The sequence below is a fragment of the Gymnogyps californianus genome, chromosome 7, assembly GCF_018139145.2.
Source record: "Gymnogyps californianus isolate 813 chromosome 7, ASM1813914v2, whole genome shotgun sequence".
NCBI classification, from domain to species: Eukaryota; Metazoa; Chordata; class Aves; order Accipitriformes; family Cathartidae; genus Gymnogyps; species Gymnogyps californianus.
In genome coordinates, this window is record NC_059477.1 from 30,161,719 (window position 1) to 30,176,418 (window position 14,700).

At 40.5% G+C, this 14,700-nt stretch overlaps 1 protein-coding gene across 2 annotated transcripts in view; it reads left to right on the forward strand.

The window, feature by feature from the left end:
• Window positions 1–14,700, forward strand: part of RALB (RAS like proto-oncogene B) — a 56,108-nt gene that overhangs the window by 16,558 nt on the left and 24,850 nt on the right. The window contains exon 1 of one of the 2 annotated variants that reach the window (XM_050899823.1): window positions 9,589–9,665. The exons of the other annotated variant lie outside the window; for it this stretch is intronic. The gene's annotated coding sequence lies outside the window, so the exon portion shown is untranslated. Of the gene's footprint in view, window positions 1–9,588; window positions 9,666–14,700 lie in introns of those variants that run through there. 2 annotated transcript variants of the gene reach the window in all.

Genomic DNA, 14,700 nt, shown 5'->3' on the forward strand with positions numbered 1-14,700 from the left:
GCAGAAGGGAAAAACACGATTTTTTCCCTTATACTGTGTAGATGCAGATACCACTCGTTATCTGCAGAAACTGGTTCTTGAAGAGAGTTTACTTCCTTTTTCTGTTCAACTGAAATAATGATGATCACAATGCTTCAATATGAAGTTGATTTTTACACTATACAAACTGTCCTGAGACCAACAATTAATGTGGTACGCACCACGAAACACCTCACTTATGGCAACTCAGATTTCTCAACTGGCACTAAAAGTTTTCAGAATAGTCTCCCTAACTAATCAGCTTTCATCCCTTCTCTAATTCCAATAATATAATTGTTACTGTCCAAAGCTAAGAGCAAAGCGCAAATAATGAAGTGACACTGAAAACAGCATAAAAAAAAATCACCATAAAATCCAGTGCTCAGAGGCAGCAGTGTCTCAGATGGTGCTGCTTAGAATCAGACCACTAGTTTCTGGGCTAATTCTACATTTTCTGTTTTGAAAGATTCCCCATTAATTTTGATGCATTATGCACTGCTTCCAGAGAATGGAAAGATAATATTATGGACCACCTTCTCCCTTCTCTGACCATTTCGGTAGTGATTTAAATCTGTATCAATTGCCATTTAGCATTTTGCAGATGTTTTCACAGACAGGAATTGGTATGGAAGAAAAAGGCAGGGGAAAACCAGGCCTTGTATGTCTTATGACCTGGCTGTAATTCCATTTAAAATGTTAGAGAACTATTGCATAGAAAAAGGAAAACCTTAAAAAAGGACAAGGGTTATAAGGGGAATAAATATAGTTATGTGAGCCAGATCAAACCAATTCATTTTCTGCTACTGAAAGTCTGATCAGAAAAAATGAAGCTAAAGGTCTGTTGTTGCCCTTCAAGAAATCCAGCTTGAGGATGAAGTTCATGCCTGAATGCAGAGAAGCAATTTTGAAAAGTCGAAGTTTGATTTATTGTTCTCTGAAAGGTTGTGTAAAGCTTCTTACTAAAGATCTCAAAGTTACACAAAGGTGGTTTGTATGATTAAGAGCAATCATAGTTCTCAAGGACTCTTAGAAGACATAGACACAGCTTGGGCTTGTTTCTTACTTACTGTAAATTTTATTTTTTCATTCTGAATAGATGGAACTTCTTAAATCAATTTGTTCAACATTTGCATTACAGACACACATGATCCAGCAGCAGTACAGGTGCAGATTTGCAGTATATGATATACACAGATTCTGCTCTCATCTATGATAATGTCAAATCAAGTAAACAAGATTTGAGAAAGTCAAGATATAACACTGTTCAATAAATTGTAGTTGATCAAAAAATGTCCAAAAAAAGCCATTCTTTGGCCATTCTGCTCTAGGGCAGAAAATCTATAACACAGCTTGTAAGGTCTTAAAACGTGCCCCTGCAATGAAAGGGAAAAGACAAGACCAAATTAAAGCAAACGTTCACTGCTTTCCAGCAAACAATTTCTTTTAGGCTGCAAATATCAGATGAATTTAGGATTTTAGTTATTTATTTTGAGGAGATTAGTTTAGGTAGAAGGGTGGGTGCATTTGCTTGTGAGTACACAATGCAGTTCTCTTGTGCTGTAAATCAGTGTAGCTCCAATGAAATTTGTGGAAAAGCAGCATTTCTGACCCTTAAGCATGATTTTAGTTGTGCCTAATCACAATGGCTTCAACTTTTAAATTAAAAAAATATATGTACACACACATATATATATCTACTCAAAGGTTCTTTTCTCCTTATATTGCACCTTTGCTTGCTCACATTACCCACAGTATCAGAAGTCTCAACTCAGAACTTCCTGGCTCTTGGTAATTATTTCAGGTTTTATTGTAATGTGGTGCTTCTGCTTTATTTTTATGGTTTTCCAGAAATAAATCATAATGAAATATAACAAAACTTGGGGACTGAAGAGAAGCTTAGGCTGTGGGCTTGCAGTGTCTGATGGAGTCCCATACTTACACTTTGGCCAAGGTACATTACTTTCGCAGACTGAAGACCCCACAAACCAGTACAGCTCCTCCTGAGCTTTTTGAAAGGAATAGGAGGCTTAATGTAAGTTGCATCAGAAGAGAAAAGATATTTATTTTTTATTTACAATTTATTTATTAATGAGTAACAGGTTAAATATTAATTAACCTATTAATATGTTGAATAGTAAATTGCTACTACTGACATAATTAGCTTCTAGCATATAGTCTTTTCTAAAAAGTTAATCTCTGACTCTTTTGACAGATCCTAAATATGTGTTACTGTTCACTGAAAAGATGAAAGACAATACAGAAGCCAGAATGTTATGGGATACAATGCATGCTTACTTTGAAATTACTTTCCTTAATCCTTGTGGTGGGTTGACCCTGGCTGGATGCCAGGTGCCCACCAAAGCCGCTCTGTCACTCCCCCTCCTCAACTGGACAGGGGGAGAAAATATAACGAAAGGCACATGGGTCGAGATAAGGGCAGTTTAATAAAGCAAAAGCAAAGGTTGCGCATGAAAGCAAAGGAAAACAAAAGATTTTATTCTCTACTTCCCATCAGCAGGGCCACTTCCCGGGAAGCAGGGCTTCAGTATGTGTAGTGGTTGCTCCGGAAGACAAACATAAATAACGAATGCCCCCCTTCCTCCTCCTTCTCCTACCTTTTATTGCTGAGCAGACGTCATATGGTATGGAATGCCCCTTTGGTCAGTTTGGGTCAGCTGTCCTGGCTGTGTCCCCTCCCAAGATCTTGCCCACCCCCAGCCTACTGGTGAGGGGGGGCAATGTTGGAGAGACAGCCCTGATGCTGTGCGAGCACTGCTCAGCAGTAGTCAAAACCCTGGTGTCTTACCGACACCTTTCTAGCTCCCAATACAGAGCACAGCACTATGAGGGCTGCTATGGGGAAAATTAACTCCATCTCAGCTAGACCCAATACAATCCTCTAATGTAAAGCATATTCTACTCTTATCGATTTAACACGAAAAAAAAGGAGAGGTTGTTTGTAGACTGTATTAGGTTGTCAACCACAAGTAACATGTCTTTTCTAGAGAAGAATGCTGTGTAAACTAACATGAACATTCAGCTCAATAGTGAAAATTTTCTCAAATGCAGCAATATTATCACGACTGTATTATGTTCTTAACAAGCTCTATGATTGAGAATAAAGTAATGTCATAACAATATGATACTTACATTAGCATATTCATAGACACACGAACTTCCTCATAAACTTCACTGGCGGAACAAGTTCCTACAGGTTTCCTACAATACCCACTTTACCCACTTTTTTTGAGGCTTTCACCTCTGGGTTGAAATACAGCAACTAATGAACAATGAAGTGTTATATTGTATAAGTTTAGGGAGTACAGAATCTGTAGTGAAGTGCAGCTGAAGAGGAATTTTGATAGAAAAATTTTGTAGCCATTTGTTTCACCATCCAAACCACTTCATACAGAACTTGGATTTCCAGAAGAGATTTTCCATTCAAGTTCACATTCAGACCTTCTTTAATTTTACATTTGCCAGCATGATAGTGCAAAGTTATGTTGTAGGTGCAAGAAAAGTTTGATTTTTTAGCCACTGAGTCATATCAGAGTTAATTCTAGAAGGTGTCTCATTGATGAATAGGTAAAATACTATCATAACAATAACTAACTTTATTACAAAATTCAGGTCCCAAGATCCCTCTTATAAATTGTGAGGTGTTTGAGAAAAAAAAATTTCTATTGCCACTTAAATGGTAAAGGGGCATCAAAGCTCCCAAATGTTTGCAATAGGTGTTGTGATTAAACATGGAAAAGAGAAAACTGCATTGAACAATGAAGATAGCAGACTAAATATGAAAGGCTTTTATGGCGTAAGAATATGTTTGCATAAAAAATGCTCTGATTTAATTTGCAGAAGGACATTTTAATGTCATTCTAAGTTACATCAACTTAATTAGAGATTGTAGACAAAAAATTATATAATTTTAATTGACAAATCTTCTTCTTTCTGAAGCGTGGCTCCCACCCTGCTAGAATGCTGGTTGCTGTCAAAGCTAGTAATTTTCATTATTCATTTAATATATTTGTCAATAATTTCATCTGGAAAATTTAATTAAAAAATAAGGGACACACACAAGATCTGTTAGCATGAATTTTTTTCAAGCATGCCCAAATCACTCTCCAACAGCAGCTATTCAACAAGGTAGCACTGTTCAAGTCAGTGAGCTAAATTCTCAATAATGTTAGCTGCCTTATTATTCTGGAAAAATCCCCTGCCTTGTCTATTTCTGGAATAATTCCAGGTTTTATGCAACTGGCTTCAGTGTGATAATGATAATCACATTCAACTTTACCTGTAAGACACTAAAGTATGCTTTCTATCCTACATATGACTGGTAAAGCCTTAGTTAAAGTATCTGCTTCAGCAGTGCACTTCAGGAAACGTGGGCCAGCTGGAGGGAGGCCAAAGAAGAAAGAGAGTGACTGGCAATTAGGAAACATGACCTATAAAAAACAACTGAAAAACCAGGTGTTATTTGAAGGAAGAAAAGAATTCTGAGGTGTGAAAAAGTAATGATTTTTGAATATTTAGCAGACTGATGCAAAAAGAAAAAAAAAAATCTGACTGCTATGTCCAGTATGCAACTACTTAATATGCTTAAACTGCAGTAAGTGACATTTAAGTTAAATGTTGTTGATTTTTTTCTTATGATAAAGTAATCCAATATTTTAAATAAACAGCTATGATGATACTGCAATCTTAATTGCATTAAAAAAATTACATGCCAAAAATTATGTATGTATAACTGATCTTGCTTTTGGGCCATGGAATAAGACTACCTGACCTCTTATGACTCTCTGTAGACCTTTTATTTTCTTTTGATTCTTGTCTATCAAGATATTTACAACAAACTTAGCTCCTTCTGTAAAGGCTCCAAGATCCTAAAGGCCCTAAATCTGTCATGCTGTTGATAATCATGATGATCAGAAGTGTAACACTTGTAAAACTGGAATGTGAAATCCCTTACCTCACAAATGTCAGTGAGAATCTCCTTAAAAATGACCTTGTGATATGATCCTGACAAATCCCAGCTGTATCTGAACTGGAAAGGTGATTTGATAGTGAACTTCATTTTAGCGTGGTGACTTCCTGCTGTCTGTAACAAAAATAAAGTGCATGATATAGTCAAAACGCTGTAAACTCCTACAAGGCCAAAACCACAGTCATATTTCATTTACTATCATTTGTTTCTGATATATTTTATTTTACTGCATTATGATTTTGAATGCTGAAATTCATAAATCATGGCAAGGTCAGCTTCACTCTCTTAAGTATACAAATAATCTGTATAATGTAGTTCTTGTTAGACCATCCATGCTCAAAGACAAAATCATTTTTAGACAAAATCAAAGACTAAATTATTTTTATTTCAGAACAAACTCTGTTTGAGTGTACACTATGTACATGTACCTCTTCTGACAAGTTATCTAAGCCTAGATTAACTCTGGCAGCTGAACTCTGCACATACAAAAAATGTTGTATTTTGAGAACAAAAAGGACATCACAGCATTCTAGATAATCCAGTAAGTTTTTTTGTTTTCCCCAGTTAGCTCTCTTCTGTTCTCCCCAGTTTTACGCTAGCATTCATTTTGATTGAAAAATGGTTTAAAAAGTAGGATAAAAAAATACAGTGGCTTTGGATTGAATAAATTAATAAAAACTTACAGGTCTGGTTACCTTTACTGAACTATTGCTTTGTGCTGCACAGGTGCTACAAGGGACTAGCTGTGTGTAACTAAGAATTCCTTCAGAGAGAGACAAAACCTCCCTGCTGCTTTAACCTGTTCTTATGTTACTGGCTCAGCCTCAGTGCTGGAGATGTGGCAGGACCACTTCTTTCTCCACTGACCCCTGATTTCTTTGTGGTTATTACTAGCAACAGTTCCTGTCTCAGTCTCTTGTAAACTGAGGCTGGGATAAAAGCTGTGAATCAGTTACCTGTCCTGCAGCTGTCCCTCGTCAGCATTCAGATGTCAGCAGAGAAGAGAATCTGCCTCTTATTCCCGTTATTGCCAGAGAATGCAAATGATATCACTAAATCTAGAAAGACTGACTTCCTAGGTAGCACTGATTCCCTTGCAACTCAAGATTCTCCCTCCAAGTTCCTCATCAGTTTATATATCTTTCTTTTTACCCCGGAGACTACTATTACATGCTCCCTGCAGGAACGGGGAATTCCTTCTGTCCATCATTTGCAGCCTGCTAGGCCTTATAGTTCCTCAAATAAATTTTTCCTGAACTGGCTCCTTACCTTGTGCCTCCCATAGTCACTTGTGTGAAAAAAAATAGGCCAGAGATGCTATAAAACACTCTCAAAGGAGAACTGGGTACGCAGATGGTGGTTTTACACAAACACTGTACAGGTGTAAATGACAAACATGGAGGCCAAGGCAACTGCCAGTCCCATCTAGCATGAATTTATCAGAAAGAAGGGAACATAAAAACGTTATCTTCTCTCCCCTCATCAGTGGCAGATGTGGTAATCCAAGGGTTTGGATCAATAGATCCCACAAAGTTCACACAGCTCCCCTCTTCCCTGCAGCACTCGAGCCAGGTTTGGTGGTCTACTACCCATCTTCCTAACAATGGGTCTACCACCATCTTTTGCATTTAATTCCTTATATACATCTCCTTGATTTTCTTTGCCAATTGCTTCCACAATAAAAAAAAAAGAAAAAAATTCAAAAAATTGAATAGAGCTATATATCTGTGTTTTACATCTTTCCCATCACTAGTTTCTAGAACTAATTTCAGCTAATTCTTGTTTCAGCTAACCATCTTTCTAGAATACATTTCTACTTACAAAATAGAACTGCTCAGAAGGGAAGTATGAGTCCTAATCTTTGCAAAGAAAAAATATTTGCTGCTCAGTCATCCCACCACACTTACTGTTGTTCATGACTCTGGCAGTGACACACAGTGCCCTGTTACATTCTTAGTGGGCTAGAAACTAAATGCATGCATCAGAAAAACTGTCCCTATCTTTAAGAATTTGCTGTTTAAAACATATTATGGCATGATAAAGCAACAGCTGGAAATAAATTTTTCCATCTCCACTGAAATATTACTTGTTTAGAAAGTGAATGTTTATTGTCTGCAAAGCACTTAGAATAAAATAAATGCAATATAAATGACAATGAAAAGGAATTTTCTCCCCTAAATTGTTCTATAGAATTTTTCTTCCTAAAGAACTGAAGCAAAAATATATCTGTAACCATGGAGATTATACCAGGCAACATGCATAATAATTCAAAACGTGGCATCAGACAAATGTTCTTTGTCATGACTGGATTACTACAAAGAAGTAGGTTTCCCCTAAACGGTTTGCAGAAGCAGGATAGATGTGGTTAATTTCTCAACCCTCTTTTTTGCAAGGGGCAAGGGGAAGTGCCAGCACTGTGGTATGGGCAGCAGACTAATACTGTGTTTGGTTTGAAAAGACCCAGCTTCCCAGGTTCTTGGTAGTTTCAACTCATAGATATGATTTGCTGAAAATATTTATCTTCTGTGAATACACACATCAGAGCAACTGGTCCCACCACATGGCCTGCACGACATAAAAGATGGCCAAGGAGACATATAGTTACAGAATAAATAGGAAACAGTTCTAATATTAATTTTTACTTGGTTTTGGGTTTTTTTTAGTACTACATACAAATGCACAAAATCTATCTTAAAAACAATTCATGCATAATCCTAGAAATACCAAGATTTGGGTAATTTAAGTGTCAGCTATAAAACAACATTCCTTCACATTTGGCAATATTTCTTTCTCTGCTTATTTCTTCTCTGCATGGATGGCCTCAAATAGTAAATAGCTCTCAGTCTGCCAGATTCTAATGCAGGATGAATATTGATGCGGTTCTTGATCTGATACAATCTATAATGCAGAGGGGAAGAATTGCTGCAATTGGGACCTTTCCTAGTAAACAAACCTGAAAAGAGAAAGTTACTTTTCCACCTAAGGGGTTAACTAAAATTTGGTGTTTTGCAGTTGCTTGAGTTAGGAGGAGAAACTGATGATGATGCAAGGATGATGTCAATCCTGTTTACTTACAAACAATGTAGAAAACTTGGTTTCCTTCAAGATGGGAGAAATTCAGAAGATACTTCCTTTTCATGCAGTCCTGAAGTACTCAGCTGTTTCTCAGAGCCATACACCTACTTTTTTCTGCCTCTGTAACTTCTTTTTTCCAATTTCTGGCATTTTTTGCCAACCGTGAAATTACAGATTATAGTAAATCTCTTTCCAATTCCTCCTCCTCCTCATTTTGTTTTGGCAATAGGCCATTGTTTCACCTATCACTTTCATAAAGCTGGATTGCTTTCCCCCCCCCCCCCCATTTACTTTAAGTGACAGGCCTTTATAATGCTCTCCAACTTCAAAATACAATTTCACCCAGCCATCAATGGATAGAGGTATTAATTCTTTCCCTTTCTCTTCTGTAGGAGGCTGCAAAAAGGCCCAATGTGAAAGCAGGTGTTAACACAACTACTTAACCTATTACTTTTGTCCCAGAGGATCTGAAGCCCCAGAGATCAGTGGTAATAATGACTTCATTGTTTCCCAATGTGGGTGTTATCATGCAAAGCACTGTTTTTCTAGAAGGAAGAATTTTACCCTAGATATTCACTCTAACTTCAGTGTGTGGAATTTAAATAGGTCGACATTTAAATGTCGAAAAATTAATCAAATTAAAGCAGAGAGAAAAGGTAGGTTTTCCTTTGTAACTGGCAAGACAGCTGTGCCTGACTCTGTGATTAGTAACAGAATTGGCCAGAGAGAATTTAGATTTGGGGACAGATCAAGATTTGAAAAAAGAATTGCAGCAAATATAGTAATAGCCATTTTTTTTTTTCCTGAGCAGTTAAAACTGCTCCGTGCTGCACACACACGACAGTATTGCAGTACAGTGATTTAATAAAACACCCAGCACCCTCAACACTTATGAGGAGAAGCAGGGACGTTTCCATTCCTTTGCCTTCTGATCTCAGAATTATTAATTTCTGCATCCATCAGTAGAATTTGCACTAAAATACGTGAGGTATTTAAGACAGAGCCCTTCCTAACTTCTTTTGGGTCAAAACAGAGCCTGTAGGGTTTACGGACTCAGCCTCCCAGCGGGGCTCTCTACAGGACTGTAGGGGGAACCGACGTTACAGCGGCTCCCCACAGGCCCCTTTCCCTCACAGACAGAAGCAGCAGCGGGGTGGGCAGCCCTTTCCTGCTGCTCTTTGGCGGCTCCCTTAGCAGGACGGGATCCCTCTCAGCAGCCCAAACCCGCCTCCGCACACCCGGCCGACAACCGCTGTAGCCGAGACGTGCGCCCACCTCCGGGCACAGCCTCCGCCTCAGCGTCAACCGCCACCTCGCCGCCCCGCCCCGCCTCCCACGCCGATTGGCCCGAGAGAGCCACGTGACCGCCGGGCGGGCGGGTGGAGGAGGCGGTGCCGGGTCGGGCGGGCGCGCGCTCGCGGGGGAGCCGGGTCCGGCGGGAACGGCGCCGGCGAGGGCGGAAGTGCGCGGCGGGGGCGCGCGGGCGGCGGCACCCCAATGAGAGCGCGGGGGGCGGCGGCGGCGGTTAAAGCGGAGCCGGGCACCGGGCTGGAGCCGCCGCGCGGAGCCGGGTCTTAGCCCCCAGGTGAGAGGGAGAAGGGGAGGGTGCCTCGGAGCGACCCCGGCCCCCGCCTCGGGGTGGTCGGGAGCTCGGCTGTCCCGGCCCCGGTCCCTCGATGAGGGGAGGCGGGAGCCGCCGGGTCCTGGCCGCGGCCTGAGCGGGTCTGGGTCCGTAGGCCCCCTCCTTCCCGTTCCTTCCCGTTCTGTGGAGAGGGAGGGGAGGTGTCACCCGGGGGTGCGGGGCAGCCCCCTCCTTCTCGGGTGTGTGGGGCGAGGGGAGCACGGCGGCTTCTCCTACCCCGGGACGCGGTTCCTCGGCCATCGGAAAGCTTTGGGGGTGTGTGTGGGGGGAAGAGGTGCCTCGCGTGTAGCCTGTGTCCCTCGGGCCTGCGTGGGAGCCGGAATGGGAGGTGAGGCTCCGCTGCGCTGCAGCCCCTCTCTCGTGGGTTTGGCTACTTCTGCTGCGTCCCGGTGGCGTTGGGGCTGAGGTGGAGTCATCGCAGCTGGGTGGATGCTGTGACTTGTATCTACAAGTGGGACTCGGGGGAGGGAAAGGGCGAGGAGAAGCTGGCCTTGAGTGTTAATTTCTCTGGCGAATTCCTTCTGTGCAGGCTTCTCTGCCTTCCCTTGGCTGCCCTGGGATAAGTGATAACGTTTCATCTCTGCGAGATAAACGGAGGGTTTGAGATGCTATCGGTCTCAGCTGAACCAGAAGTTTCTGAGGGATCTTGTTTTGTCTGGCCAGGTTCTCTCTGTGCTACTCTTTATTCTCCCTGCAGCCTTAACGATGTAGATCTTGGAGGAGGAGGAAGGTGGTGCCTGAGCATGACCTTAGCTGGAGAAGGGCAGGGAGAGAGATGGTGAGACAGAGCAGCCCAGATGTGCTCCCTGAACAGCTGGTGGAGGCCTAACTCGGTCTTTCTGCTGGAGTTCTGTTGAATCAGTTCTGATCCTAGAGTAGAAGACTTAGTCTTGACTACCCCTGGATGTTTTCATGGGGGAAAGGGAGCAGGGAGACTCTGCCTGCACTAGGATCATCCTTGCCTTTTTCAGAGCTTAAGTCTGCAGTTGGATAGCTCTTTTATTTGTTGAACTGTCCAAACATTACTTCTATAGTTCTGAGATCCTTGTTTCTCTTGTGAGGGGGAGGGAAGTGCCTGTCTGTTCAAGGGTGTCCTCAGAGCCATGATTTTCAGGAAAAGCTGTCTTTTTTTTTTTTAGCTGCCTTAAACTCTGTCCCCCCCAACTGAAGTTGTCAAAGCTGAGAGGAACTAACAACTGGGAACCAGGCTTGTGGTTCTTGCAAGTAATTTGCTTGAAGGCTGAAAATAGCTTTATTATAGAGAAATTAATAGCAACAGCTCAATCTTACTTGGCGATAGCATCTTTACAGCTTATTCACTTATAGCAGGCTTGTTAAAAGTTTTATTTTCTGCTTTAATCACTTCTGACCACTGTATATTGAACTTAGATGATTGCTTATGATCAGATGATATCAATTTACCATGGTAAAAGTTTTTGCACTTACTTCCTGTATTAAATATTTTATTTAAGGAATAGAGAAGCTTTCAGACTGCTCCTGTAAATAAGTTTCTTATATTAGATTTTTAGTAGTAGATTGTTTGTTGTACACCTTTTGGAGTAGGCCAACTTGATTCTGTTTTGCATGCCTGGAGAAAAGTGAAGCTGACCTATTTTCAGTGGTGTTATGTATATGCTGCAGAGGAATGTCTAGTTTAAAGATTTAGCTGGAATAGTTTACAAAAACTGTTAACTGAAAGCTTAACTTGACCAGACAATACCCTTTCTTGGTCACCCTTTAAAACTCTCAAACTTGTCTCTAATTGTCAGTGCAGTGGTACTGGATATCTGGATAGAAGAGCAGTTGAGACATTTTGATCAAATCAAGGCAGTAATGATGGGACACTGCCTAGACAACTCGGATGTGTACGCTGAAATCCTGGATGATATATAGATTCTGTGATCTAATGCCTCTTTCAGGCTTCAAGTTTTTTCAGCTGCAACTTAACTGATTAAGCACCAACTGTTATTTGACCAAATGCTGGATAAAATGGCTTGCTTCTCTGGGAAGTGTTGGGGTCTAGGCTTCACAAGCAACAGAACTGTCCTGTGAACAGAGCAGAAGTGGCCAAGTGATGTAGCAGAACAAGCCCTAACATCGTGATTTGGGAATCTGGTTCGTAGTTTGTTCTTGTCCTGTTGCTTTGTAAACTGTTCACTTTCCATGTGGTGGATACTTGCACTTTAAGTTTAACTTGATAATTTCTTATTAACTACATTCAAACTCCACATGACTGATCAAGTGAATTGCTTTCTATTATACAATGAATTCATCTGAATTAATGGCCTCTCTTAGCAGAGGTACTGAAGGAGCCTGTTTCTCATGACAGCTGTGCAGGCAGTAAGCATTCATGGGAATGCAAGTGCGTAGTGGTATCAAGACAAACAGTGCCTAACTGACCGTAGGTGTCTTGTGCCTGGAGTAAACAACTCGGGATGGGAGTAGTGGTCTCTGGGGGATTTGAGTGAAAGACAGTGCCTGGGGAGGCCACAGAAGTAGATAAACATGGGTGCTTGCTGCTTTTCACACCCTGTGTGCCTGCCTTCAGGTAACTTTTGCATGACTGACTTATGAAAGGTGCTGATCCTAATTATCAGCCAGGTTAGATAGCAACTATATTCTCAAACTCTTTCTGTCTTGACTTGGAAGTACTATCCTGATTAAAAACCTTCTGTTCTTTAGGTTTCCTCTCTTCATCCACCTTCCACCCCCATGTCTCTGGTAACTATTCTGCACCACCATTGAGCAGTGGTGATAAGGTTCCATTGCTTGTTACCTGCTATTGCATGGAGCAGCAAGGTCAGCAAACAAGCTTGGCTGTTTTACTCTCCTAGTGGTAATAATCAATTTTGCACCTTTTGTTCTATGATACAATTGATAACTGCCTGTTGATAAGAGGCTACAGAAGAGATATTTTAAAAGTACTTGTTAATAGCTGCCAAAGAGCAATGATTTTGTTGGTAGCTCCTTTTAGCCCATTAAACAGGACTAAGCAACTTTTATCCATGCCTGCCCCAGAAATATCAAGTTGTCTTGTCATTTAAGCAAGATAAGTCTATATAACTCATGCTTTGTCTCTTCATGTTCTTCCAAATACTGCTTTAATAGTAATATTAGAGGATCTGTTTTGTCTCCTGTGCTTGAGATGTGCAAATGTGTTTTTTCAGGACCTGTCAAAATGAGAGTCATCAAGTCATGTAATGTGAGAATGTTATTTAGGCTGCTGTGTAAGTAGCTACTTGAATCTTTATGGTGACAAAGTGCTTGCTTGGAACAGTCACTTGCAACTGTTTTATATGGGACCCTGAGCTCATGGCCTTCCTAATGTTTGCCGAAGTGGATGAGAAAGGAGCAAATAATGGTTGATTACAGGAATGTGAGACTTAATGGAAATGCAGTCCTGAGTAGGAATCTTTGCAGAATCACAAATCAAAGACTGAAAAATTGATCCTGGGATTATAAGCATTTGTTAAAGCTTTAATCCTGTCAACTGTTACTTTGTGAATTAGTGTTGCTGTCGGTTGATGTGATTAATATGAAATATTTTAGGCCACTAAAAGTGCGATGAAACTGGAGTTTTTAATATGTTCTTCTTTAATTTGGAATGTGGCAGAACTAATCTGTAGTCAAAGCGTAGAACTGGAAAACTGAGAACATGCTGAGTTATGCAGGTGCTGTGATTTCTCTGGTTTCTAGCTCTTTCTGTAGGTATCTTTACCTGTAGTGAAAAAGGTCATTCTTCAGAAGAGTACTGGAGACCTAGGCTTAGCCCCAACTTTGGGCATGGTTTTGTTCATGTAGATGGACATGTTAAAGAATGTTTCTAATTTAGATTTAATATTGATGACAGTTTTTGCAAGCTAGTGGCTTAAATCACAGGTTTAACAAAAAAAAAATTCCCACCTTACAGATAAGACTATAATAGAGTACTGCATTACAGGATTATACTCAAAACATGACAAAGCACTTTAAAAGTGTAACTGTAGGAGCTACCTGAACTCTGGACTCCATGTTGCAGAATACTAACTAAAGTGGCTCTTTTAAAGGAGTTGGTTTATAAAGTTAGTGCTACCCTGCTCAGCAGGGCACTGTCTTGGGTGCCACTCTAAAGCAGACATTTAACAAGTGAAGTGTTTTTAGATCAAGCTGTGTGCCAGTTGCCTCAACTTTCCAGAAAAGAGGTGGTTTTGCTAATTGAGGAAGCTGCTCCCTGATTACAATGATCTAATTCTAAAGTATGTGGTGATCTCTGATGCAGCCTTTCCACTAAACTGCTGCTGCAGTAAGACACTCCTCCCTATGATGGTACTCTTCTGCTATTTAGTGTTCTTGGCTTACTGTGAGATCCCATTTTGGGTAGGTAAGGAATTCTCATTAGTGTAGTCACCAAGAAGTATCACTGACTGACTTTTATGGCAGCCTTCTGCTTTTATCTACCATATCATAAAATAGACTACCCAAGCAGTTTAAGGAAATGGTCTTTCAAAAGACAGGAATGTGCGCTTGAAGCTGGTGCTATTTCTCATTCTACTTTCTCATTTTCAAAACACATTTTAGGAAGCAATTTAATTTTTTAAACAATTCTGCAAGCTCATTGAGAATTTACTTTTAAGTCTGTTTTATAAGGCAAACTAAAATCAAAGCAGGCTTTATGGGTTGAATCTGTTCTGAAGCTATAATGGAAGGAAACTAATTCAAAAAATTATTAGACATAAGTAGGCTGACCGGTGGTGATACTGTACATCTTTATCTTAATTTAGTTTGTAAAACAGGGATCAAGTAGTGATCTTGTCCAATTCCCTTTCCTTAAGTGTTCACAACTGTCTTCTAATAGTAGGAGGCATGCTCATCAGATGATAGCTATTTTACTCTTGTAAATAAATATTAGTTAAGGTTTCTAATTAAGTGTTAGTCATGAAGGACTTGCTGTAAGTTTCTCTGTTGTACTACTTGTGCAAGTTGTCAAATAGGCCTTCCA